The sequence below is a fragment of the Leuresthes tenuis genome, unplaced genomic scaffold (genome assembly GCF_036924035.1).
Source record: "Leuresthes tenuis unplaced genomic scaffold, fLeuTen1.0.hap1 SCAF_18, whole genome shotgun sequence".
NCBI classification, from domain to species: domain Eukaryota; kingdom Metazoa; phylum Chordata; class Actinopteri; order Atheriniformes; family Atherinopsidae; genus Leuresthes; species Leuresthes tenuis.
This window is the reverse complement of record NW_027325372.1, coordinates 7,263,882-7,291,006: the sequence shown is the minus strand read 5'-3', so window position 1 is coordinate 7,291,006 and position 27,125 is coordinate 7,263,882. Positions and strand designations below refer to the sequence as shown.

The window sequence follows — 27,125 nt, the reverse complement described above, 5'->3', positions numbered from 1 at the left end:
GGCAGTTTAGGGTTAAAACAGATTTATAAATACGAGCAACGAGCTGTTACGTCGGGGACTGACTAAGGCTCTCGGCTCACTTTCACTCGGAAACTGAATCACCAGGAGAACTACCTGCTCAGCTGTTTGTTCAGCTTTTCCTCCCTTTTTCAGCCCTCTTTGCTTTCTCTCCTCCACCACTCCGTCTCCCTCTGGCTGTGGTTTGAGCTGCTCTAATTCAATCAGCGTGTTCTGTAGCCTCAGAGTGAGAGATTGCATGTTCATTAAAAAAATCCTGATTAGTCCAAAAGACTGATTACACTTTGTAGCTATTGGTGTGTGTGTGTGTGTGTGTGTGTATTGCTGCCCATTAGTCTTCCACTTGAAGCTTCCCTCCTGCCCTCTCATTTGTCTAATGGATGAAGACTTAAGCCCCCTTAAAACACAACGTGCACGCTCACTATGTATGTGCACGATGATCCATTAATTAGCTTAAGTGGACCCTCAGGCTTCCTCTACCTCCCCCTTTCCTCCATTTTCCCCTCTTTCCTTCTTCACCCTCTTTGTTTTCCAGCCGTCTTCCTAGAAAACAATGACCCCGTCCATCAATCCCTCCCTTCAGTCCACGCGTTTTCACCTCCAGCAACAAAGTCTCATTAAAAGTCAAGTGATTTATTTTGTTATGTGCGGTTCATACCAACTCTGTCAGAAAGTTTATCCTTTAGCATCAGTCGTGCTCTCAGTCTGTCCTCCCTGGAAGGTTTCCGAGCAGATTTCTTGCTTTTCCTGCCTAATTCCTAATATTTATCATGGAAAGGCTCAAAGGCGAGCAAGCAGGGCTTCATGTGAGCATCAGGAATATCTGCCTTTTCATTCTTCATGTGTGTTTGGCGGTTTAACGATTGACAGCAGCCACATTTAGGGAAAAATCAATAGCAAAAGCCATCTGGGATTTTGCCTCGGGGGGACCTTTCCTTCTTCTCTAGTTCAGAAGGAGCTTGGGAGCGATTATTAGTCAGTTGGAATGTGGTACACAGAAACCGTGCTCAACATGAAGCCCAGGGAGGGTTTGGGGGTAGCACTAAGGGATGGAGATCTGCATCAAAGAAAAAAAATAATGAGAGTGGAGTGCAGTTATAAGCCATATAAGCCAAGATATAATGTTCTAAGCAGTGTGCACTTTTTTCATCAGTTGGAAGACTTTTTGTCTTTTTTTACAGTCAATTTATTTATTTTTTGTCAACAAATTAAACTAAATGATGCAAAGAAATGAACATATTGCTACTGTGAAGTAAATTGAGATAGGATACAACTTTACAGATGCAGAAGTGGCTCTATTCTGGTTCACAAACTTAACTTAAGATTCAGCTGTGTTTCTGTGTCTTATTTAAACACACACTTTAACTGTCTGCACAGCATACATGACTGGCTCATGTGACTCTTTTGGACTCGTGAACATTTGCAATAAGTTGTAAAAAAGTCTGTTATGGTGACACAGTGCTGTTAAAGTGGGGGAAGACAGAAATCTTCCAACATATGGCAATACGTGTTGTGAGAAGACTTGGCTGTTTTCAGGCTGTAAAAACATTTTTGCCCATAATTGGAAACTTTAAACAATATTTTCTTTGCGTTTCTTTTTTTAAACCATCAGCTGGAAATCTTGGCAGAAAAGCAGCTTTTCCACCTATGCTGATAACTGCTTCCATTACAAAGTAACAGAAAAACAAAAAAGAAAAAAACGGTAAAGCCAATACAATGTTTGCTGTGATAAAAGTGAGCCTTTCAGAACTGGATACTATTGCGATGCATCACATTCTGAGCTTGCCTTTCTTCTTCTGGACAGATAAGCTGCCATCTTTGATTTCTTCTAACATCTGACTGAGTTCTAGAGGTTGCTTTAGCAGCCACCAACTGTCACAATAGTTTCATTAACATTGGTTCTTTTATTCTGGACGTGTGTGTGTGTATATGAACATAGATGTGTGATTTTGTCCATGAATGCAAGCTCTGTGAGAGGGGGGCATCTGCCTTTCTCTACCCCTTCACAGTGATCCGTTTCTGTTGTTGTTTTGGATTGATTAACACTTGAGAAAATTATTATTGAACTCAGATTTACCTAATGGGTTTTTGTGAACTCCTGACGACATCATTTTCACCTGCTCCTTTGTTGCCGGAAAGCACCTGGATTACAGTCACGATGATGGAATGATGATTGAAATGAGGGCATCGTCCTCTGGTCGATTTTCTTTTCTGTTACACAGAGAGATTTAAGCCAAAGGTGGCAACAACAAGGAAGGCATATTGTTTGTTTTTTATATGTGTAGTCGTTCATGTTTATGATGTAAACGGCTCCAATGTGTTGACTGGTGTCACTTTAGAATATCATTTTATCTGCCTCTATCGTTTGTTACTCTAAGCTTTGTTGTTGTTCTTTTATTTGTTGGGATTTGTTTAAAGTTTGGCTGGGATGCAGTTGAAATGGTGCGTTTCCATGGAGGCTTTGTGGAGTTTACTTCTGGTTCAGCTGGTGTTGCAGCTTGAGTGAGAGTCAGTTTGCATGAAAACCCCTTTATTACACATTGCCGAACAGACCAAGTACCAGAACCTTTCTGCTGGAAGACCAGTAACAATAGCATGCAGCTTCTGTTGAATCACCCACTTTCCACCTCTTGCTAGGACAGTCAATTTTTCTTTGAAGTTTCAAAATCCCTTTGAGTAAAAAAAAAAGATCATCTCTAAGTGCTTCATACAAATGCACAAGATTGTTAGAGGTAGCTTGCTTTATAATCCAGCAGAGGGCATACAAAAGCATCTGAAATCTTGCACGTTTATTTAAAATTGTTGGTTTTAAGCTCTACTTCTCGCCACAGATTTATCTGTGTCACCTGTTTCTCTTTATTTGATAAAGGGGCTCTTTGTATTCAGTAACGTCTATTAGAATCCACGAATATGAACTAAACTCCTGAGATGACTCCAACAACTGGAAAGGAATCATTGGCACAAGAGCTGAGACAAACATGTAGACACAGCTGACCTTTACAAGGAGGTATGCAACTGTGACCATATCAGTGAAGTATATGCAACATTAACGCTACTTTCAGTCAGCTCTCTTTAAAATGCAGTCAGAACAAGAGTCAGTTCCAGCATTAATGTTATAAAAGAGGAAAACTCTAAAATCAATCAACACCAGCTGCAAAATGAACACATGGATCAAAGTGAGTGCTGCTCACATTTGTATGAAATGTTTGTCAAGAGAAAACACTGTTGAGCTACCGGGTACCGAGCAAGTCCAAACTGTGTTTGTGCTGCAGTGTGGATGGAGCAGCTGATACTAACAGGGTTTAATGCCTCTGTGTGAAAGTGCAGTGTTCATCACTGAGGAATGCTGGGAAACTGGAGGACGCGGGACAAAGTTTATCGAGTCTGTGGAGAAAAACGAGTGACAGCATTCTTGAATGTCAGCTTATCTCGCTGCTTCCTGTAAGAACGACACAAACACACACTCAGAGCGGAGGTTTTTATTTTGCCAGAGCTTTTTAAGGACTGTTCAGAGCTCCGAGACTCAGCTGTGAGAAACGATGAAGGGAGCTGAAGTCAACTCTGACCCAGAGAGGGTGGTTTGTTGTTTGATGACGAACAACTTCTTCTTCTTTTAGCATGTTCTCAGTTACAGTAAGAAATGAGCGTAAACTTAATGTAGCGACGCTTCTCACCATGCATAAAACCTGTCAGTATTTAAAACGGAGGAGAAAATAAAACCGATGCCAAGATAACATTTTGCTTCTGAAGTGACATTTCTCTTCAGCTACACATACTACTTCGCTAAATTTATTTCCCTCCTTTCTGTCTTTTCAGTTTTCTTTTTCATTTGTCATCCCGCTTTCCCTCTTCTGTCATTTCTTTTTCTTTCCACTCTGTCCTCTTTCATATCTTTTCTTCTTCCTTCTTTGCTCATTCCTTTTCTTTGCTTCCTCTGACTTCTTTCTTCCTCCCAACCTCCTTCTCCTCCATCCATCCTTGCATTCTCCCTTTTTTTGTCTTACTATCTCTGTTTTTGTCTGCCATCTTGCTCTCCTTCTCTCTTAATCTTTCCTTCTTGTTCCTCTCTGCCTCTCTTGATTCAGTTCGCTTCCCTCAACTTGCTTTTCCTTTTTCTATCTTTTTTGTAACTTTTTCTTCCCTGACTTCCACTTTGATCTTCAATAATTTTTTCTAAATTGCTTCTCTCCACCTGCTATTTTTTCTCTTTCATCACTCTTTACCTCTCATGTCTCAAGATTTTCCTTTTTTTCTTTTAGGTGATTTGGACTGACTCATCCTCAGAATTCATATTTTCCTCCTCTGACCTCCGTATCATCTCTTCTTTATCACATTTTGCTCTTTTCCCCTCTCCTCTTCTCTTCCTTTATCATCTTTATCCTCCCCCTTATTCACTTTTCTCCCTATTTTCTTTGATCTTTTTTTTACCTTCTCTTCTTTTCTTCTCCCCGTCATCATTCTCTCCTTTCACCCCCCTCACTGACTTCTCTCCCTCACTCCGTCTTTGTTTTTGAACTTATTCTTTTCTTCAGCACTCGATGTCTCTGGTTGCCAGGTGATTCTGGCTGGTTGCTGTTGTCAGGTGGTTGCTAGGTGGTTTAGGTCACATGACTGTGTTTTTTCTGTCTCTTTATGCTGAGTCACTGTGTTGTCATTAAGCCATGTCAGTGTATCTTTGCTGATTGAGGTTCAGCACCACTTTAACTTCAATTTCCACTAAACTTTAAATAGTTCTTAGAAACCTTTTACAGCTCTGACATTTCCTTCTCGCACAGATCTTGTTTTACTCTCAAAATGAATTGCTGCATGTTATTGCAAAGATCTTTTCAGTACAAATAAGATCAATAAGAAAAATGACTAATTGTTGCCATGAATGAAGCACACACACCTCTTGTTTTTAAGCTGTGGTTCGTAGATAGTCCCAGCACACTTGTCTCATTAGTTATAAATACATTTATCTCTCCAGCCCAAAGGAAGTCTTGTTTAGATGAAAAGTGAGTTGTAACGGCTTTCCACCTCAGCATGGCTGGAAATGGGTGTTGTATATGTTGTACGGGCTTCTCTTTATTATGGGGCATTGATTTTGAATGTGAATTTGAATTCATGAAGCAGTTGCTTTGTTCCTCAGGATGCAATGGCTGCGTTTGTGTGCTGGTTTCCTGTACTCTGTGAGTACAGTAAGAGCTTTGGGCTTTCTTTACTTACGTTAAAGAGCTTCATGCTGATGATGTGTTTGAATGTGTGGCTGTGAATGGATTGCATTCTACGTGTTTATAATGATAACATTTTCCTTCCTATCTGTTGTCAGTTGATTAATTAATTCTTTCCTGTGACTCCTTTCCCTCCTGTCTCGGGCTTGTTTTTTTTCTTTGTTTCCAGCAGTTAATCATCTCAGTTCAAAATGCGGCATTTGCCCCTGATAGGCTCAAAAACACACTATTAAAACAACCAAACACAGACCTTTAGATTTAAAATACAAAAATAGCTCAAATACACAAATATCTCAGATCCATAGCCATCAGATAAAAGTGAAGCCCAAATTCCAGTGAATAAAAATGCATATTTAACAGCTGCACAGTATCAGTGTTTGTTTTTGCACCTGCTGGCCTCATTCACACTTGGAATTCATTTATTTAAAACTCCAGGTAATGTCTGAAATGCAGCTAAAACAACACAAAGAAAATCGGATGCACTCGCTCCATTTATACAGCTTTTCCCAGCGTTGGCTGCTAGCATTTAGCAGCCTTTCATGTTTAGCTTGGGGCAGCTAGCTGTGATGGGGCCAGGCCAACAGAGCTAATACTGTGACACTTTCTATTATTGTATTATTCATAGTGAATCACCGGCAAGCCTCAGATCAATAATTTATACACACTTCCTATGTTTCCATAAACCTAGATTACATGCAGTTTCAGCTTCTTTCACATTTTAATTCCCTGCTTTGGCAGGACTCGTTCAGCAGGAGATTAAAACTTTATGTTCAATTTCTGGAGACTGATGAAAGAGATGAATTGACTTTTGTTTCACCGAACAGAATCTCCTCGCAGTCGTACCTTTAACTGTGCAATCTCAAGCTCTACTGTTAAAGCGCCTGTTTGGACTTGTTGCCCCTCGAGTCTCATAAAATGGGCTCTTGTTTTTCTTTTAAAAGTCATTTAATACTAAAATATGAAAAGCCTCCTCCTGGCCACCTCTGCAGGCTGCCCCAATTGGACCTTAAAGTTCAGCTGGGTTTTTTTTTTGTGACCCAGCTGGGCCACTGCGCGTCACCTCGGATGGAAAATCATTCTGACATTTACAGCAAAGTGAAACAGTGAAGAGAAAGCAGAGAGTGACAGCATGAAGAAGCTGCTGTCACTCTCTGCTGCCATTTGATCGCAACAACACTGCAGTGCTTCCTATGTTGTGTGACGTTAAAAATGGCACCATGTTAAGGGTTTCTGATCAGAGGCAACGACATGTGCACCAGTTACTCTGCCTTTTTTTAATCCTCTTCATGCACCAGCGGACTTGACAGAAGAAAAGTTGCACACAGGAAGTTGATGGGGACGGTAAAAATGGTCTAGCTTTTGGGGATGGTTTGCTCATGATGGTATTCAACATTAATTCGGGAGAAAAGACAACTCTTGACCAGAATGGCTACTACAACATCCCAGTTGTGTAGCACTGCTTCAGCTTCACCTCTACAATCTTTGACCAAAGCCCAGCTGGGATTGGTTGGAATGAGTTTAACCTTTCACATTTCTAAATATTATTCCTATAGAGCGAACTTTTCAGTGTAAATCTAATTAACACCTTATGAGAGTCGATATGTGTAGTTTCTAAGTTTCTGTAACTTACATTTAAAAATGCCAACAGAAAAACTTTAACATGAATTATTATACGCTAATTGAATGGAAAGTCTTAGAAAAGTTTAAAAAATGTCTTTTTTTTAAATCCGTTTTTTCATTATTTTCTCTCTGCAGTGTAAGATTAATATGTGGATCCTAAAAAAGAGAGAAAAAAAGCTCAGATCCTACAAGTTGTTAACCACAGGAAAAAAAAAAGAAGAGAGAGAAGCTTAAGTTTAGCAAGTGTCCCCCTGAGGCTGTTATTCAGAGGTTCGTTTCATAAATCAGATAAAAGAAGTATTCAGAGTTAAAAATTGACTGCAGGAACTGGATGCTCTTAAATAAATGCTTTTCTAAGTGGAAAAATGTTGGCCGGCAGCAACCATAAGCTGATTAGATTTAGATGTATGGGTGTGTGGACACGCACACACCTGTTAGATGCTGACATTGGACAGATGAATGTGGTGTGTTCGTATTAACCAGATACACACAAACACTGAAGCTTTTACTGAAGCATTAACTTCTGCTCTTTGTGTACCCCTGAACTCTCAACCTAACCAATACTGTCTCACATCTAACTCTAACCTTAACCTAACATCACTTCACACCTCAGGCCTAACCATAAGTATGAGCTGAGAAATTATCTTCTGCCTCTTTAGGACCTGCCTTTGGTCCCCTTAAAGATTACCAGTCCAAGCCGGTCCTAATGAGGTTTTAAAGATAAGAACACCTACAGCTGATTTAAGTAAACAACCAGGTTAGAGCTTCCCTCTGGAAAAGGCAACAAGTTATTTAACCCTAACTGATGTAGTGAGTAGCTTTTCATTCCTTAAAAAACATGTCGGAAGACGCATCCTTTGCTCGTGAAAAGATGTTACTCATTTTCACAGGGGTCAAGTTATTGATCTGCATCAAGCAAACCAACCGACCATAAGAGGTTATTGAAACTTCTAAAATTTGGTTGAGAACTGTCCAACAAATGATTAAAACCTGGAAGGATAACGATTAATCTTCGTCATGGGTAGAGATTGTGATCAAAGTCTTCTGACCTCAATCATTCATCATTTATTATCCCTCATTGGGTACTTGGATTGATCTAAGCCAGAGAGATGTTCATTATCTTTTTCTTTATGCAGTATAATGCTTTAGTCATTTGAAACATTATTCTCTGAGATGTCACCATCTCCTCCTTTTCCTCCTCTCGTTTTCCCTCTTCTCCTCCCTCCATTTTATACCTGTCATGGTTTATAACCTGTTATATTTTTAGTTTGCACCCCCTCATTCCTGTCTCTCTCAGGCTCCATCAGTGTTAATTGTCTGTCTGATGTCTGTTTATCTGAAATGAGGCAGCAAAAATGAGACGAGCTGATGTTTATAGTCAAGACAGCAGTTAATAGCGGTTTCATAATTTCACAGATGCAGAGCCATGGCAGATGTGTTTGTGTGGTTACTTCTAAGGCTCTCTTTGTGTGGGCTCCATTCTGGAAAGAAAGCAGTGAGTCCACATAATGCAGATCATTAAACGTTGGGTGATGACCAGTTTAAGCTTTGTGGTTGTATCTTAAATATCAATCCTTTTCTCAAGTCACATTAAGTTAACCTTTTGTCATTTGTAAGTCTAAGTGATGTATTCACTTAAGATCTGACATCAGCTTGAAATAAGACAGATTTATAGTACAGTTCCTCTGGATCTGCATTAACTTTAATGAGGCCTAATTATCGTCAACAACATGCAGCTCCAATCTGAGACTGAGCTGAGCAGCAGAGGACCCGTAATGCTGATCATGGACTGATCTCGAAGCTGAAAAATCCGACTCTCAAAGGTGATTCTTCACAAACTACTTGATGCAACTAATGGAGGTCCTTGTTCACAACTGTGAGCTTAATGAACTCCAAATATTGATTTGCTGCATGGTTGCAGTGGGACTTTTTCCTACTACACAAACAAAAATAGGTTATTTGTATGCTCACTAGACAAATCTGTTCTTCGGGAGACAAAAAAAAAAATAAATCCGTTTTCTTACATCTTCTGAAGATTATTTAGAAAAGATTATAAAAAGAAAAACATTAAAGTGGAAGTACACAAACTCTGTGCCTCCAAATGTGACGAGCAGCATTCACAATCGCCATTTTCAACAAGATTCATGCAACTACATTTACAAACATTGTATAACCAGTTAGTGTCTAAAGATGGCATGTGTGACCGGAGCATGTGTTCAGCATCACAAAGAGCATTTGCATACAGTGCATTAGGGGTGGGCGATATGACGATATTAAATCGTGAACGATTGCAACGTGAAGACGATCCGTAACCATCTGTCAAACTGCAGAGATCGTGGGATCGTATCGGGCACATTCTATAAATTGCAGTTCTATGCTGATGCACCGACGCACCAGACGTATTACGTCGTCAACCTGACCGACCAATCACAGCGAATTACGCGTAGTGATGCGTTTTCTTACCCGCCTCCTTGTTTGTGTGTGTAGCCGCATGGAGAGCCATGGCTGAAAGCCAAACAGAGGAGTTGGTTGCTAACAAAAAATTCCACCTCCATTATATGGAACTGGTTTGGATTTTCCGCAACTGATCAAGCGCAAGCAAATGTAATTTTCAAAGTTTGCACAGAAACGGTTTGCACGTCGGGTGGCAACACGACGAACCTGTTCAATCACTTGAAGAGGAAGCATCCAAAACAGTATGCTGAGAGCCAGACAGCGAGGGGCCCGGCGGCACCGGCACCGCAGGCAGAGGCAGCAGCGAGCGTAAGACCAAAACAGACATTAACACAGGTATTTCACAAAGGCACTCCTATGACAAGTCAAGCAAGTGATAGAAAGAGGTAACAGAAGCAGTTACCTTTTATCTTGCAAAAGATATGGTACCGTTCAAGACGGTAGAAAAGGAGGGGTCCGAACGTCTGCTTCAAGTAGTTGAGCCGCGGTACGAGCTGCCCAGCCAAAAATACTTCTGCAACACTGTCTGTTTTTCACTTTTCAATTTAAGATTGTGATAAAATCGAAATGGTGATTTTATGTTTTAAAAATCGTGACATGATATTTTTGCCATATCGCCCAGTGCCTACAATTTAAAACAGCATTTATAAACTTGACTCCTGATGCTTAGATGTTGCTTGTCATATTTTGTCTCACTGCACCATATTCCTCCAAAGAGACTCACTATAAGCACTAATAGAAGGTTCAGACGTGTACAGGAGAGCACATAAAGTGACATAATGGTGTGGCTCTATGGCAGCTCTGGCTGTAGAAAACCAAACCAATGTTAAGCTGGTTCCTAAACTAAGGACTGCCTCTAGCAGACCTGAACAAACACTGGAACCACTTTGAGCAAATATCGGTATCTATCAGCAGCAGAGGAGTGAGCGTAGAAATGCTCCTTGTTTCCTGAGATGTGTTGCCTTCCAGGATGTCTTATAGTCTTTCTGTCTCCAATCTCAAAATCCTGTCGGTCATTTGATGTAGCTTATTGTCTGTGTGCGCTGGTTCCAATAGATAAGACCATCAAGCTGAAATGACCAGTGACTATCCCCTTAATGGTATGGGGAGTAATTCAGTATTGCATTGAACTAGTTTGTCAGAGTCAGCCTCCGCCTGTAAACAAATTTACTTGCAGATGAATACGTCAGTGATTAGGTCAGCTGGCAAGTGTCCCTGGATAGATGCTAATTTCTGCTTACTTTCACTCAGACAGTAAACAAAATTTGAGATGATTCATTAAAAGCTCAAGGGAACTCATGCTTCAAGATAACTGCTTCTGCCTTTGTGTGACTCTTAGTCACCTCCAATGTTCATTCATGGTGTGGATCTGTTGCTAGTGCAAGACTGAAACTGAAATCAAAAGTGCAAAGTAGATATAGATGTTAATAGTTGGTTGGAGGTAAATCAGGCGATCATCTGTTCAGAGGAAATGAGAGCTCAAAATCCTCCTGCTAAGGTGATGAGGACAGAGTGAGAGAACGGGACCTGTAGGAGTCGGAGCTCGTTCTGTCGCTGAGGGTTTCTTGTTGGCTGTGATGGAGCAGAAAATGGCTGTAAAAGCTGACTGAGTTTGACTGCCAGCCCCCTGTTCACCCTCAGTGGAGCGATGCCACCAGTCGGCTCGTATTGACATGAAGGTACTTTAGAAGAAGAGTTTTCTTCTAGGATAAAAGACGGAAACCAACCATCCAGCAAATCCTCAGAAACTGGCCAAAACAGAGAGATGACTCTTTCTTTCTTTTTTTCTTTTTTTTTGTGGACAATCTGATGAAACACTCAATGATCTGTCAGTGTTTTTATGCAGGTGTGCCAGTTATAACAACAAGCCAATACAAGAACTCTACAAGACTGAAATCTTTATATTTAGAAGGAAAATCAAGCACTGCCTTTCAGATAACCTGTTATTATCTGTGAGGCAGTTTTTTTTTTGCTCTGACATTTTCAGTCATTTTCCAATTTGTTTGGAAGGGTCTGATATTGATCCAACTTGAGATCCATCACCACGTCCTCATCACCACAATAAAGGAAGTTACATTTAAACCAAATGGTAAGTCACAGTAAATGACTGTTAAATAGATTCATCAAAGCTGGCCATGTTAGAAGGAAAACACATCAGCCTTTCAAACCAGTTTAGTGTCCACAAACAAAGCACCATGATATCTTACCATAAAACAGATTTGAACTTCATCCCCCCTCTTCTCTCTCTTCTTCCCTTCTTCCCATCCCATCCATCATTAGCTTCGACTTCCCTCTGCAGACAGATCATTAACATAATGGCTCCTCAGTCAAATCATCATTACAGACAGAGCTGCAGTAATGGTTGTTAGTCTTATCAGGGCTGTTGTTTTTCTGCAATTTAGCATCTGAATAGCTTTGCTGCAGTTGGGAGCCGATCCAGCGAAAAGGGGGGGAACAAAGAGGATCTTGCAGGGGTTATAAACGAGGCTTGATTACAGCGTCGAAACAAGTGCAGGTTGAGTGAAGTGCTGATAAACCGGCTGTTTGAGCCGCCATGCACATGTGTGTCATGGCCTGATCATGTTGTGGTGCACTGGGTGTAGTGCCTGATCAACATCCTGTTTTCAGTTGGTTTTGTTACTAAATCCTCCTTTTTTTTGTTTTGTTTGTTTGCTTTTGCATGATCGCGCATGTTTGGGGCCTTCAGTTCTACAAAGCTAACTGTAATTTCCTGGATCCTGGTTGAGGTCGGGTTAGATTGAGGGCTGATCACGACTGCTTTATGATTAAATGTTGTTGCTCCTAATTTACTCCTAACTTATATGTTTTAAAACAAGATGTGTGTTAGGGTCAGCTGTCCAGATTGTAACGTCAGACTACGTTCAGTGGGGTTAGGGTTAGGGTTTCAACCAACATCTGTTCTCATCTGGGCAGTTTACAAGGTGTCCAGCACTATAACATATTAGTGGGATGTATCTGTGTAAAAGTAAAAATGTATGATATGAACAAATATTAGCTGATTTTTAGAAGTGATGATGGGTTTTAAATGGAGATAAGTGGGTCACCAGTATGAATCATCCTACTGCAGTGTCAATAATCTGTCAGATATTCATATGATAGAGTAAAACTAAAGGTAAATTGGTCTGACATCTTTTTCTTTTGGAGGTACTGGGCATCGGGTTGTGCATTAGTTAACCTCTGTCACATTTGCCATTTTATCAGCTCTGATAGAACAGACTAAGTGGAAACAAGCAATTTAACACCACAGAAACACACTAAAAGCCTAAAATAGGCCTGAATTCTATGAGATGGAGCTCATCTTTGACGTTTACAGCTTTTAGCCCTAAGCACTTGAACACTTTTCTTTTCCGAGTCAGTGATGACTAGTATATCTGAGTGTTTCAGTGTTGTAGCTGTCAGGAAGACATTCGGCTCTGACTGCTGACAGAAACACCAGCTGCATACGTTTAAAAACCTTGTGTGTGAGAGTGTGTGTGTCTGTTTTAAATGAAAACTTCTAGCTGTTGTAGCTGTTCACAGCTCCAGCTGTTGGTCTAATCTCATGCTGTTGTGTCTTTGCTTGGTGTAAATGTATTCTGACAGTTTTGGACTGTAGCTTTTTAGTCCAGTCCATTGAGAGGTTTGTTGACCTGTTTCTTCATAAATAGCTGCTTCCGTCCGAGGCCGGCAGTGCTCCTGCCCAGGGTTTAGGGTATAAACTGCTACCTAATAGTTTGTCCCACTGGTTTTGACATTTACTGCCCAATCTGTCATCTTTGGCCTGATTTTGAAAATTAACTAGAGTCTGTAGCCACACTCGTAGTCTCATGAGGTTGTGCTGCTTATTATACCCCACAAATAAGATGGATGGTTGAAAAAAATAAAAATAAAAAAGATCTTCTTTATTCTTGGTATGTTATTACAAATGGCTCAGGAATGTAAAGTTTGCGCTGAGAGACGAGGTGAATGATATTTGTTTTTGTAATGTCAAGTATGTTAACGTTTTATTTTTCTCCCTCTGTCAGATGTGTTTGATCTTATAAGATTTTTATGTTCTAACATTTTTAACGTCCTTGGGTGATTTCAAACAAAATAAATTTAAATTCATCTCATACAATGAATTTATATATTAAAAAAAGGTAGAGAAGCAGGGGTGAAGCTATGTTGCTCTTTTGTCTGTTCGTTTTTCTTAATCTTAAACGTAAACCTGCAGCATTTTCCCTGTTCTTGATGTGTTTTGATGCCTTTTTTTCTTTTCTTTTGTGAGCATTTCTATTACAACTGTGTGCTGTTAAACTGTTACTGATGGAATAGACATTTCTCTCCCAAATATTTGACCGATGTGCTGCTGTTTTTTTCCATTTATTCTGTTTGTTGACTTTAAACGTTTGCGGTTTATTGGAGACTAATATCTTTTTTTTCTTTTTTTCCATGTGCATGTCCAGATCTTGGCTGTCTCTCTTCAACAGGTACGTGTCACTGAAAACCCATTTTCTTTGTCTGCATGCAGTGGGCTGTATTTAATCTGCATGGCATCGGTGCTCAGAGGAACCCTTCATGCTGCTCATTTGACATTCTCTTTTTCTTTGAGATGCAAGCTGTTTGTAATCGGCCTCTTTTGTAGTTGTTCACAGCATCTGAATAGTGGTTGTTGTCTCTTCTACAGATAGACCAAAGATGGGGTTAATACCTGGAGTTTACTTTGTTTTTTTCTTTGTAGTAGACATCTGTCTGGTTGTTGCACATGGAAGTGAATCATTCCTTTCACCTTCATTCAGGTATTATCTGGATTGATCATTTCCAGTCATTTAATTCCTAATATTGGAGGATGTGGAAGTTGATGATGCATGTTCCGAGTCAGGAACTGAGGACAACTAGGAGAGAAAAGAAAACCTTTGACAAACACACTATGTTATTGAGCATGTTGTTACCCGAGGCTAAGTTGCTAATAGCTGTTCTATGCACACAGCATATAAAGAGTGTAATGGGTGATAATTGCAAGCCATTACCTTTTGGGTTGCTAACTCAACAAATGGATACTTTTGGTCATCCAATAAGCAAATGTTTCAACACAAAGTACTAATGTTTGCACTGAAATGTATTCGTACACCTAATACCAACACGACGCAGACGTCTGAAACGGTTTCACTCATCGCCGGAGGTTTAGACTCATGCCCTTTACTGCTGCAACAGTCTCGACTTTCAGCTTCAGTCTCCCCTCAAAGCCAGCCGTGGTCATAAAACGATCAACTGTGAGGTGGGCTGCCAAAATCCAAAGATTTTGGCAACTGTGTTGCTGGTGAGGAAAAATAAATGACATCCACTGATTCAACATCGCTGGTTCTTTAGGCAAAGTGAAAAGGGTCAGCTGGCCCTCGCAGCCGAAAACACATTTCCTTGGACACCTCTGAAACAAAAATCAAGTCCAGAAGCATATCATTGCTCTTTTGAACTGGTTTGGTGGATGACATGCATGCGCTGGCGGGGCGCGTTGCCTGCAGAAGGGAATCCAGAAACTATGATGTGATGATGTCACAGTTAAACATTTTTTTTTTAAAAAAGCCTTGCGAGTCTCAGACTGATGGGTAGATTGAGTTCCTTTTTGAATAAACATATAGAAAAGATGCCTATACCGCTTTCCTTTTTGTATTTTATTTTTTATTCTAACCTTTGAGTGACGTTTAAGGTGATCATAAATTGTTTGAAAATACTGAAGATAAGCCAGAAAACACTTAAAAACATTCCGTGGAGCCTTTCATTTTAATAATAAATGATAGAATGATATCCCATTAAAGCTTTCTACATTACTTAGATCAGCTTAATAATGTAGTGGCTAGAAATGTATAAAAAATGTTGAGTTACTAGATATTTGAAATGACCTTTTTTCCTCCTGTCCTATGAAGAACTAAAAATTCTTGTGGTTCTTTGTTCTTCTAATGAATAGATTATATCTACATATTTAAAGGTGGCTAACAAATATCAAGTTTAGAGAAAAAGCTTCTGTTAATCTTGGTGGAATAAAAAAAAATCTTGAAGAGAAGTGTTAATAACTCCATTGAATGTTCACTTTAAAAATGTATTGAGCATGAATCGTATCATTTCTTATTGATTTAGATACATATTGAATTATCTGATAAGGGAGAAATGCACACCCGTAAGACAGGTTCATCTATTAAATTATTATATTTAGAAGTCATGAATAATGAACGCATGCAGAGCTGTTACCAGGATCCCCCTGTGAACATGTAGTAGTAACAGTAGGTGTTCCACAGTATAAATTTCAATTTTATGCGGTGTTCTCTGTCAGAAGGCTTTGCATCATGTTGATTGATTTACTTGGCTTGCCTTTGTTTGGGTGTGACTGGTGCTCTTTTAGGTAGTCAACTTGTTGCTCCCTCTTCTTCTGTAATTCTGGTTGTATATTTAACGCCACCTACTGCTGAATGTGATGAACCAACCCTTACTAAAAGCTATGAATGAGCTGGGCTATTTCGAACTTTACCTCTGAGTGATCATTTATACGTGTAAATATAACCCCAATCTAGATACAGCCGATGTCTTTTACATGAATTATAGGGTGGTTCTGACACTCGGACCACACCTGGTGGGTGCCACTAAGTAAAGTCTCTGCTTCTACACTCCAAAACCCACATAATCCAAAGCTTGTTGAGTTAATTAGCCAATAATCCTTAATGATTTCAACTTAAATATTTGGCATTGTTTTTAGAAAACATTGTAAATCTGTGTTATGGGATTGTTTCAAAATGTGCAGCTGCTGCTGCTCTCGCTGATTAAGGCAGCTCAAAGCTTCTGAGAAAAATCAACTTTTGGGAACAAATGAAAAACTTCTCAGTCACCGTCCTCTCTCCTCTTCACTCTGACAGTGGTGAGGCTGCCAGCGCCGCTTAACTTCACTTCACTGAGTTTTAACAGCTAATCTGCCAGATGGTGAGCTGTACCGGAGCCGAGATGGAGAAACTCCCAGGTTAACTTGTCTGAACACGACCCAAATCAGTGAGCCAGCAGACAGCACACACAGGTGGGAGGCTTTACTGCGTCCATCCCTCCTGGACAAAAGAGCCAAAAAGTCTAGATGGATTGTTACATCAGACTATCTCCTCTGCAGCGATGTTAAGTCTCCGGTATCTTCTGTATTTCACTCTTTAAAAGCAGTCCCTGCCAAGCGGTCTGTATGACTTTCTTCTTTCCTTTTTTTTTTTTTGTTCGTGAACAGTTTGTGCTGACTAGATTCTTTTAGTTTTTTCATCAGCCATCTTTAGCGCAGAGGTTCTACTTTCCACCCAGACAGGAACACTATTATCGATTCTCCGGGATTAAAATGAAGCATTTACAGGTTAAACACCTGACTCTTCGTGTGTTCAGTCACATTGATCGGCTGTGTTCCGAAGTTCGCATTGATAACAGAGCTCATGGTTTGTCCTTTTAAGTTTTTTGACAGGACTGGTAGAAGTCAGCAGAGGTTGATTTTCCATTTTCTGTTCAGTTTCCACGTCCAGCCATGGCAGAAAGAAATTAGCAGAAAAACTGCTGCAACCTTGAAAGGAAACACATGACCTGGTGTATCTTGGTTTGTTCAGAAATATTATGAGGATATGAAGGCAAAACAAAGTGACAGACATGATAAGCAAACTGGATCGATAAGAAACTGGATTGTGTGGGGTATCTCCTGGGTGAGTGAACATTTTTAGAATTATTAAAGCTGCGTAGTTTAAAGGACCAAAACATGGAACCTCATGCAACACAATCCAGCTTCAATTTATAGTTCATCAGCTGTCTCCTTTTACCAAATACTCTTTCTGATACACATTATAAAAACAGAAAGTTTATAACAACATTTGTCATGTCATTTGTTATCTTAGCTTTGATTTAGTGTGAGATTCAACTATTTATGGCAGCAAATATTTTTAAGATAGAGTATCCTGTTATTGACAAATTGGAATGTTGTATCCCTGATTCACAAAAAAAATTTCTTTGTTAGAATTTTCAACTTATTTTGTCCACATGCATTTCTTTTACAGTTATTTCTCTTATTCTAATGCTCACTTCAGGAACAGACCCAGGAATTAGCCACTTTTTTTGAGGGAGGGCATTTTATGCGCCTCAGGGTGGAAATACTGATAAGATGTAACCAGATGAGTTCGTGCATTGCATTTATGGAGATTCAGATATCACTCTACTTTATTTCCTCTAAAAAAAAAAAAAATTTAGGACCAACATTTGCGCAGGGTTTCTGGAATGCTGATTCCCTTTGCTGGAGTCATTTGTTGGATCGTTCAGTTTCCCTCTATGTCTTCGATGGGTCTTTCTGCACGAGGAGCCAAAACCGAGCCGAACAAGACAAAAAAAGGTCCTCTATTCCTGCAGTCTGGACATAACAAAACTAAGACGTGAATGGTCCTGAAGTGTTGTTCCTTAGTACAATCCCTGTGTGTCCAGAAAGTTTGAAGTCCAGAGATTTCTTCATTAAAGGTTGCATTGTTATCATTTTATGTGAGACCACCACATCTATCTCTGGACACAGGTATAAAGTCTGATTAAAATACAATTTAAGAGCGAAACAAAGATTTGCAGTTGACTTTCAAGGCTGAAAGTAGAAAATCATTTCATTAGATGAGTTCATTTATCAGTCAGTGAACATTTATTCTGCAAACCTTAAACTGAAAGTAAGATTTACAGATATGTTAATTGCACTTTGGAATTTTTTGATGAATTGCAAATTAAAATTTAGAGCTGTTGTTCTGCAGTTCCACTAAAAGAGGAAGCCAGGCTTGATTTGTGCAGACAGATAAAATTTGCTGCTTGTTATGAATGGTAGATTAAATCTGGTCTTTTTTTTTGTTGTTGTTTATTTGTTGATTTCTGTGCAGTTGACGCAATAACAGCTCCTGGCTTTTGGAGACTGTCTCAGTATTTGTGCAGAATGCAGATGATCATAATGAGCGCACTGCTTGGAAGTGGAGCAGCATTTTTATCAAGCAGAAACTGACCACTTTGAAAAGGCTTTGATCAGCCCTGATCTGAAAACATTGCGCCACGCTTTGAGATATGTATGGAGGTGATCTCTTTAGGGGCTCCCAGCGACACTCTAATCCTAAAGAGGGGAGGCCAAGAGCTGATTAACCAACGGAGGAGAGCCTCTCTGTGTGTGTCTTGCTGTGTCTTCAGATCTTTGCAAATCTGATTTCCTGCAGGTTTAGACTGAGTGTCGCCGTCTCATCCCTGTCTCATCTCTTCATCCTTTATCCCTCTTGCCCTTTTTTCATCCTTCCTTGACTCCTCTGTCCCTCGTCTCCTCCTTTGTCTTCAAGTAAATTCTTTCTATTCTTTTCAGCAATTCCACCGTCATCATTTTCTCTTCCCTTGTTCCTCCCAGATTTACTTTGGGTTGCCACGGCAGCCACAGCATGCTAACCAAGGAGTGACAAGGCTGTCGAGTAGACGAGCGTCTGCTCATATCAGTGAAGCAGAACGTGTTCTCACAGAGCAGGGAAGATGGAGGCAGACGCTGGAGTGACGATGAGGGGATGGAGGCAGATATGAGGATCAGATAGATGCAGGCAGGTCAGGACGTAGAGGAGAAGTTGTTGGATGCTGAATTTCAGTGAAGATTTGAGTGATTGTGATGTACATAGGAACAAGTCTCAATACGGTCTCCTGTTGTTGCAAACCCTGCTCTTAGGTTGGTTATTGAAATGCACTAAATCTTGATAAAATGTCAGCACCATTTACTCCCTTTGTCATATGCTCAGTAAGCATTCACACTCAATGTATACATGATAATCTACTACTTACCCATCTTCTCCTTCAAATTCTTTGATGAATGATCCATGGTAATGCTCCTTCCTGCTCTGCAACATCTGAGTAGTACACAGGATGTTAGCTTGGCTGACATCATCCTCTCTCCCACACCTTCAGCGGAGTCCAGAGGACAGTCCAGGACTGAGCTGGCCCTCCTGAGTCTTTTCCCGGTCTGTGTATCCGCCACTCCAGCAGACCACAGCATAGAGAAGCGCTGATGCCACCACACTCATAAAATGCTTTGTCTGTGTCCTGCATACTCCACAGGACCTCAGCCTTCCCAGCAAGTGGACATGAATTCAGCCTTGCTGGTAAGGTGCCTGTGTTGCATACCAGTCCAGTTTATATTTGAGGTGAACACTGGGGTACTTGTGTACGGTCACACCTGTGGTGTGGGATGATTTCCTGCAGAGGTCCATCACCGCCTGACAGAGTTCTTGATGAGCTTCCTGCATTTCAGTTTGTAGCTCAAGGAGGGGGAAAAAGGGATTTAGATGTAGTGGCTAGCCCTGAGTGGCCTTGAGGTTTGGGATTGGTCGTTTTGTTGTGATGGCTGGGGAAGACATTATGTCGATAAGATAATGGACATCCTCACCAAGATGGATGGACAAATGTGTGTTGAGAGAGTTGGCAGGTAGTTGATTATTCCTGCTTTCTGCCGTGCTGCCTCCCCATGTGTGGTTTTTATTACATTTGACCCTGTCTCTGTGTGTGCATTGTGCGTTTCTGTCTGTCAACCCACACGCACACATACAGCTGAGTGTTTAAGAGCTGGCAGTGTGTCTTGATGTTATTGGAAGGACAAATTGAAAGAGCTTGGATTTGATGTGTTCTTAGCTCTTTGCTCGGCTGCCCTAGACTGCAGTCAATCTAACTGGGAGAGTGAGAGTGAGTGTGTGTGTATGCGAGTGTGTGAGTGTGTGTCTTTCCACCTATAAAAGCAGATACAGACAAAGTTAAATCTGTTTATGATACAGAAATTAGTAACCTGACACCTACCCTGTTCACTACATCTTATCATTTTCTGCGGAACCAGCTTAAAAATCACAATCCTTTCTCTGAACCTGCCTTTGAACAATACCGGCAGCGCAGCTACAGTGAAATGTTGAGTTTTTGCTATTGGTAGTGAACAACTTTGCATTATTAATTCTCAAAACATGGACGAGGTTTTCTGTAAACCACTGATGATGCTGTGCCACCTCTTGGAGTAGACCTGGATCCTTAATATGCTGTCATATGACTATAAGATGGATTAAACCACATAATGGAGGAAAGGAAAAAAAGGATGGACAAATTAGGGGTATTCTACTGCCAATGAAAGACTTTCAGAGCCTCCAGCTCTTGGAGTCCATGACTTAATTTTAAAAGCATTTTTTGAGAACAGTCATCTCTAAAAATCTGTCCTGAAAAAAATGTGTGATTTTTACAGAGGGGTCAAAGTAGCAGAGGGAACCATATCCATCTGTCACTTGTTCTTCTGTCATCACAGAGGAGCACTCAGCTGACAGACTCTGGTCTGTTGCTAGGGAGACGATAGAAACTGAACAGGGCTGTCAGCGAGCATTGCCATTTTTTTCTAATCAATGTTATGTTGTAAGCAAAAGTGCTATAAAATATAAGAGATGCCGTTTCTCAGTTGTTAGTTTGGTGCTTTCTTTCAGTTTATTATCACATAATATATAAAAAAATAAACAAAGTGTGAATTATAGCACTTGAGAAGCTGGGGCCACCTAATTCTAATCTTAAAGGTCATATTTTGAGCAAAGATAGCCCGAATTCATGGTTTCCTGGCTATTTAACAGAGTCATTTTTTTTTATGTTAAACTGGAAAAATTCCTCCATTTATAAGATGGAACCATTGGATCATAAGAATCAAACTCTTCAGCACAATTTTCAGCACAATAAATTCTGGGGATTTAGCTTGATTTTTGCTTTCTTTTTTCATATCTGCCAATCAACTTGATTAAACTAGTAGCTAATTAAGATATTCTGATTTAAAACATTTATCTCAGACAGAGATCTGCAGGCAACACCTCAGTCTGATTAACTGATTAATCAGGTTAATGATGAGCAGAATAATCATTATAAACCATATCAGAACAGATCAGTTTCTGGCCCTGCTGTTGTGATTCACAGTTTATTGAGGAGTGTTCAGCATATGGTGATAACTCACACTTTAGTTATTCTCTTACTTTCCTTATGAATGCCAGAATTAGATTTTTTTAAATTGAGGATGGAGTTAGATATGAACACTGTCATGTTTTTTTTTATTCTGTATAACAAAGTGTTCAGGTGATGTGAAAGGAAACTTGTATTTATTAATATTTAAGCCTTGCCATTTTTTTTATTTTTATTTTTTAATGTTTAATCCTAACCAACTGCGACTGACAGCAAAGTAGAGAAGTGAAAAGTTGTTGGACAGTATTGGCAGGAGAACCTGTAGATGGTGTAATGCCAGTGTCCATCCTCTCCCGAGGCATCTTTGAGCATGCCATAGTTCAGCAATATCATACATTAGCCTAATAGGGACAAACTTGTGTGTATGTGTGTGTGTGTGTGTGTGGATTGGGACTGGCCAACATTAAGTGTATTTCATGCAATTTGAATTTAAATCTGTGGTTACTTTACCCTTATGTCACTTTTTAATAAGAGCCTTTTTGTGTGTGTAGCTGCAGGATTTATGTGTACAGCTGCACACTTAAGGATGTCTTTCCCACACATGTATGTGCATGCATGTGTTGAAGTCCATGGAGGCAAGCTACAGATAAAAATGTCCCGTTTAAGATGCTCTTATTGTTTATTTGTCATTATTACAGGCATCAGCATGCCTATAATACAAATGAGACCACATGTTAAAGTAATTTTACCTAACCAGGGTGCAGGATTGACTAATAAACAAGCCTTAAAGTATGTTTTATTTGGCAGATGTGTGGACAATAACTTGCTTTTCTAAAACTAGACCTACAACATTTTTTTCCATTTATCAGTGTAAATGTGCTGTTTAGCTGGCAGAGTTTTGTTTGTGAGCAAAAGCACTGAGCTGCGCAGCGGATTCTATGCTTTGGAGAGAGGAAAATACACCTGTGTTTGAATACCGCGGTTGGTGTTAGTGCTATAAAGTGGGCCAGGTCATGCATGTCTTTATCACAGATCCACATAAAGTGGTCATTCTAACAACCCAGATATGTGGCATATTTGTGCATATTTAACTTTAGAATGAAAGTGCAAAGAATATGAGAAAGTCATCACTTCGCATTGGCCCACTTGGTTGCTGCATTGCTCTGTTTGTCAGGATGTGCTGCTGTTTGGACCATGACTGGCCTAACGTTTTGTTAAATGGCAGAGAGTATGATTTGTGATTTAGTAAAGTTAGGTCTGAGTAAAGTAAATCAGCAATGTGCTTGCTTCAATAAGAACTGATCAGTAAATATGACAAGAAATATCAGTGTAATGTGCTCCGGAAGCACATCTGATTAATTGGAATCGATAAATTGGATGGATATGGCGTAATGATGGTTTCTCATTCGTTTGACTCTGCAGTTCTGTGAAACAATTCCAAGTCACTTTCATTTTATTGGATGATTGAATTAGATGATGGCTTTAGTCTTTGTGATGAGTTGATTAAGTCGGTCTTAAAAGAAAGAAAATGAAAGATTTGACTGTCACAGGTTTATTTTGATGATAAGACTGCCTGTCCGATGTCAGAGCAGCACTTAGAGAGGCATTCAAAAACACAGCGAATCCCCAGAAAATGAGCAAAAAGTCATTTTCTCCAAATAGACCAGTGTGTCACACCATGTGTGGTCAGCAGACACACACACATGCACACAGTGACATTCAGTGTTGTCATCAGTTGATCTGTCTTTGTTAGCACTTCTGTTCAGAGTTGGAGGATCAGCTTGTTAGCCTGAGTGATGTCGCCCAGCAGGACTGTGTGTGTGTATGTCTGTTGGAGAGTGTGTGTGTGTGTGTGTGTTTCTCAACCACACCGATGGGTGGGGGGGAGAAGGGGAAAGAATCTTCAAGCATGAATCAAGCAGCTTAAAATAGAAATATGTCAGAAAAATGCTGGGAACAGGCGGCGTTAGATATTTTTTGGGTTTTTTGAAAAATGTGAAACAATTTGTCCTTCTCGGTCACATTGGTGTAATTAGTTGGCTGTCTCGGTTCAATATTTTTGAAGACACTGTTGGTCGAAATGCCTTGGATGTTACTTCTAGTGAAATATTTTATAGTTTATTCTTAAAGGTGAATATTTTTGGGGGTGTTGGTGGAATGAATATATAGTTCTAATTACTATTTCTGTTTCACCGTATCATTACAGAGTCAGTTTAATTTCCTTAACCAGGATATTTATATGTACATTCTCCCTAAAAAAAATAAATAAACAAAAAAAAAAATTGACATTTGACAAGTTTCGGATGCATTAAAACAGCGTATAGCTACCAGGTTTGGCCTGAATTTATCTTTGCTGAAGCCTAAGTTAGACTGGTATTGTTCTATGTCTTCAGTATCTTCAGGCTATAACAGAACTTGGGCTCAGCTCAGTCTTATTAGTTGATGACTTTTCGAACAGGGTTCCATTGTTTATCTAGTTGAAGTTGGTTTTAGAGGCAGAATCAGATGTTTCAGTTTTGAAGGTCGTTTTAGAGGTTTGTCCTTTCTCATCAGGGTTGACCAGCTTCTGACTGTCTAACCAGACGAGTGCAATAAAAAAACAGAATTTGTTGTAAATTTGAGGCTAGGTTGTCAGATTTATTGTCGCTTTTTAAAACTGGACACAGTGTGTCATAAACTTGCATATATTGCTTCTGGCATGTTTTCACCATCTTTTGAGTGCAGCAGAGTCGAGGTGAGTGATTTTGAAACCTTAAGAGGCATTTTACAACACAGTCTGGAGAATCCAGGTCAACGGCTTCCTCTTCGGTTTTAATCTCTCCAGTTGTTTTCCCTGTTGGTGGATACAGCAGAGAGTTAGGCTGTGAAACATCTGACAGGAGAACTTTTCTGCAGCTTTGCTTTGGTGTGCTTCAAATCCATTTGGTTTGGCAGATGGCTGATGGGGGATTCGGCCCTTTCATCGCTGTGAAGATCTTCCTGACCTACTGTCAGCCTGTTATTCAGGATGACACAACCAGGCCCAGTTCAGAGGGATCACCAGAGCTGTTCTTCACTCTGGAGTGTTTTCCTTCATTGAAAAAACTATTTCACCTTCAAATCCTTTTGTTGCTCTAATTTTTATTTCTCATTCTCTTCCCATGAATGTCGTTGTGTGGTTAAATACATAAAAAGCTTCACAGTAAAAAACAAGTTATTTGCATCTGGAAGGTTTGTTAGTTTATCAACTAACCGATTTCCGATGGTACTGCTCTGTTTGGGTACACATCCACAAGGTTTGTTGTATGTTTATGCATTTGGCAGACGCTTTAATCCAAAAAAAAACTTACACAGGTAGGCAGGTAGGGTAAGGGGGTCTTGCCTGAGGACCCCTACAGGAGGTAGTACCTTTCATGCAGGGGATTTGAACCCAGGTGACCCACATGAAAGGTGGCAATCATATCACTACACTATACAGTCACATAGGTGTCTGAAAACGTATCACAATATGTATGAAATGAACACAAGGAACGGACAGAAGTTTCACAAGAAGTATAAATGAGCCATAACATGCCATTACATCAGAAAATGTTGAAAATCCCATATAATAAAGATGACTAATCCATTTAAATATATGTAGTTGGTGTTCATTGTGTGTAGTAATGAGCTTTTTAATGATAACATAACATAAATGATAAAAACATACTTTTTGTATGCGTCTGTAAATGTTAATGTGTTGCTTAGTGGCGTTGAGTGCTGATGTCTGTAAATGTGTTGAGAAAATGAAATGGCATAAAAGCAAGCATCTTAGGCTTTAACAGGATGTTTTTTGTCATCCAGGGGGCTGAAACACATGCATACACAAACACATTAGGGATAGAGACCTCATAAGTATGCGGCTGTAAGCACAAATCCATCAGACACATCTGTTGTGCGTATGCAAACAAAAGATTGTATTAAAAGATGACCTAAGGTTAAAGTAGCCACAGATTTAAATTGACATCACCAGAAACATACTTGAGTCCTGTTTTTAAAATACGGCCAATTTTGAGATTTTATAAAGCCACAATCTCTTCATTCACACACACACACACACATGCACACACACATGCACACACACACAAAGGCTGTACTGTACTGTAGCAGATAATCAGGCAAGTACGAGTCCAGTATAATCCTCTCATCTCTGATCTCGTTCCTCTGCTGCTCAGAGATCAAAGTAACCATCTGAAGTCCCGTTAACGTCCTGTGGAGGGGCCAGTCGGACTTTTTTCTCTCTTTTCTACTGTCCTTACAGCAGATGGCTGGAGTAAAAAAAAGAAAAATCAGACCTGCAATTTGTAGTTTATGAAGAAAGCAAACATTACTTGCACACTGATTTGTGTTTTACTCCAGTCTACCTGTGCCACCTGTAACCAGAACATGTAGGGTTGTATGCTGTTGTACTCCTGATGCTCCCACATCTCTGCAGCAGCGCAAAGATCTTTAGTTCTGTTATTGTCATTATTTAGCTTTTAATAGGCAAAAGATCTCCAGTTTTGACCTTGACATGACTGTTATGACCAGAATTTAGTGGTTCCATCTTCTTTAACTGTAGAACTTGCAGGTTTTTAGTTAACTATCACATTATATGAGGAAAAAGACATCAGTGCATCAGTTACAGCCACAAAAAATAAATACTTCTGACATAAGTATAGTTCCAGCTTCTCCAGTGTGATGTTTGTTGCTTTTCTTCTTCCCAGTGTGATAAACGTACCGAAAAAACACCAAATTCTCTTTGTTGGAGGAACGGATTTGGATTTTGCTCAAAAGATAACTTCAATAGTTAAAACTTGCAATTCTGTTCAGGTGCTGTCATCCCCTCAATGATAGACCAGTCTGTCAGCTGACCGCTGCTCGGTGGTGATAGAAGACTGAGTGACAGATGGAGATGACACTCAGCCGCGACAGTTCCATCCTGCTGGAAACGGATCAAATCAGAGGGTTTAACTGAGATTTTAAAACCCGCTGCAGGCCAAGCTGTTTAGTTAGTCACTGTTATTACAATCACCACTCCTGACAGAGACACAGAGAGTGAATAAAACGCAGCCTGTGATGCTGAGAGCAAGAAAATGATGAAATGAAAGCTTGTTTTCTGGCTGAATATCTTCATGTTTTATGCAAACACTGATGTGACATTGTATGGTTTACTAACTGCCACCATCTGTGTCATTCGGTGGAGTAATTAAACTCTAAAGACAGGGCAATACCATGGAGCTCCGAGCTGGAGGGAAATTAATAGGATATTATATTCTAAGTAAAAGCATTCATAGAGTAAAATACCACTAGTTTTATAAGTAAAAGTATTTGTCCTCTTAAACTTATCATTAAGTTTAAGAGGACATTAAGTATCCCATTATTTCCTCAGGTAATGTCAAAAAAGGGAAATTAGGTGCATTCATTTTTTTAAATGTGCAAAAATAAAAGGAAATGCAGTATAAAAGGAAAAAACAGAGTCTGTGCAATTATAACAAGATTGAAATTCATTGTTTGGTTCGACTGAACACTCTTAGACAAGCTTTCTTGTCATTTCTTTAAGTAGTCTACATCCCAAAGCTCTTCTTTGGATGTTGGCTCCCTTTTGTTCTGTTTTCTGTCAAGATGATCCCACACTGCTTCAATAATGTTGAGGTTTGAGCTCTGGAGAGGATTCATTTCTTCATAAGACATGTTTCCACTGATTTTCAGTCCAGTTCTTGTGTCATTTGACATAGCTCAGCCCTTTCTCCTTTCCTTAAGAATGGCTTCTGGACCTTTTGTGGAGACAGTAGATGAATCAACTGAAGGTCCAGATGCATCACCTCCTGTGTCGGGTCATTGCTGGATTTTTATCCACCAAAGGACATCACCTTCAGATGCTTTTCAGGC

The 27,125-nt window shown here is 39.8% G+C and overlaps 1 long non-coding RNA gene across 2 annotated transcripts in view; it reads left to right on the top strand.

Annotated features, from left to right (window-relative positions):
- The window catches only part of LOC140275641 (uncharacterized), an 80,783-nt gene that overhangs the window by 41,577 nt on the left and 12,081 nt on the right, over window positions 1-27,125 (top strand). For both annotated transcript variants that reach the window (XR_011908421.1, XR_011908420.1), the window contains exon 3: window positions 13,748-13,771. This is a non-coding gene — a long non-coding RNA (uncharacterized lncRNA). The remainder of the gene's footprint in view (window positions 1-13,747; window positions 13,772-27,125) is intronic.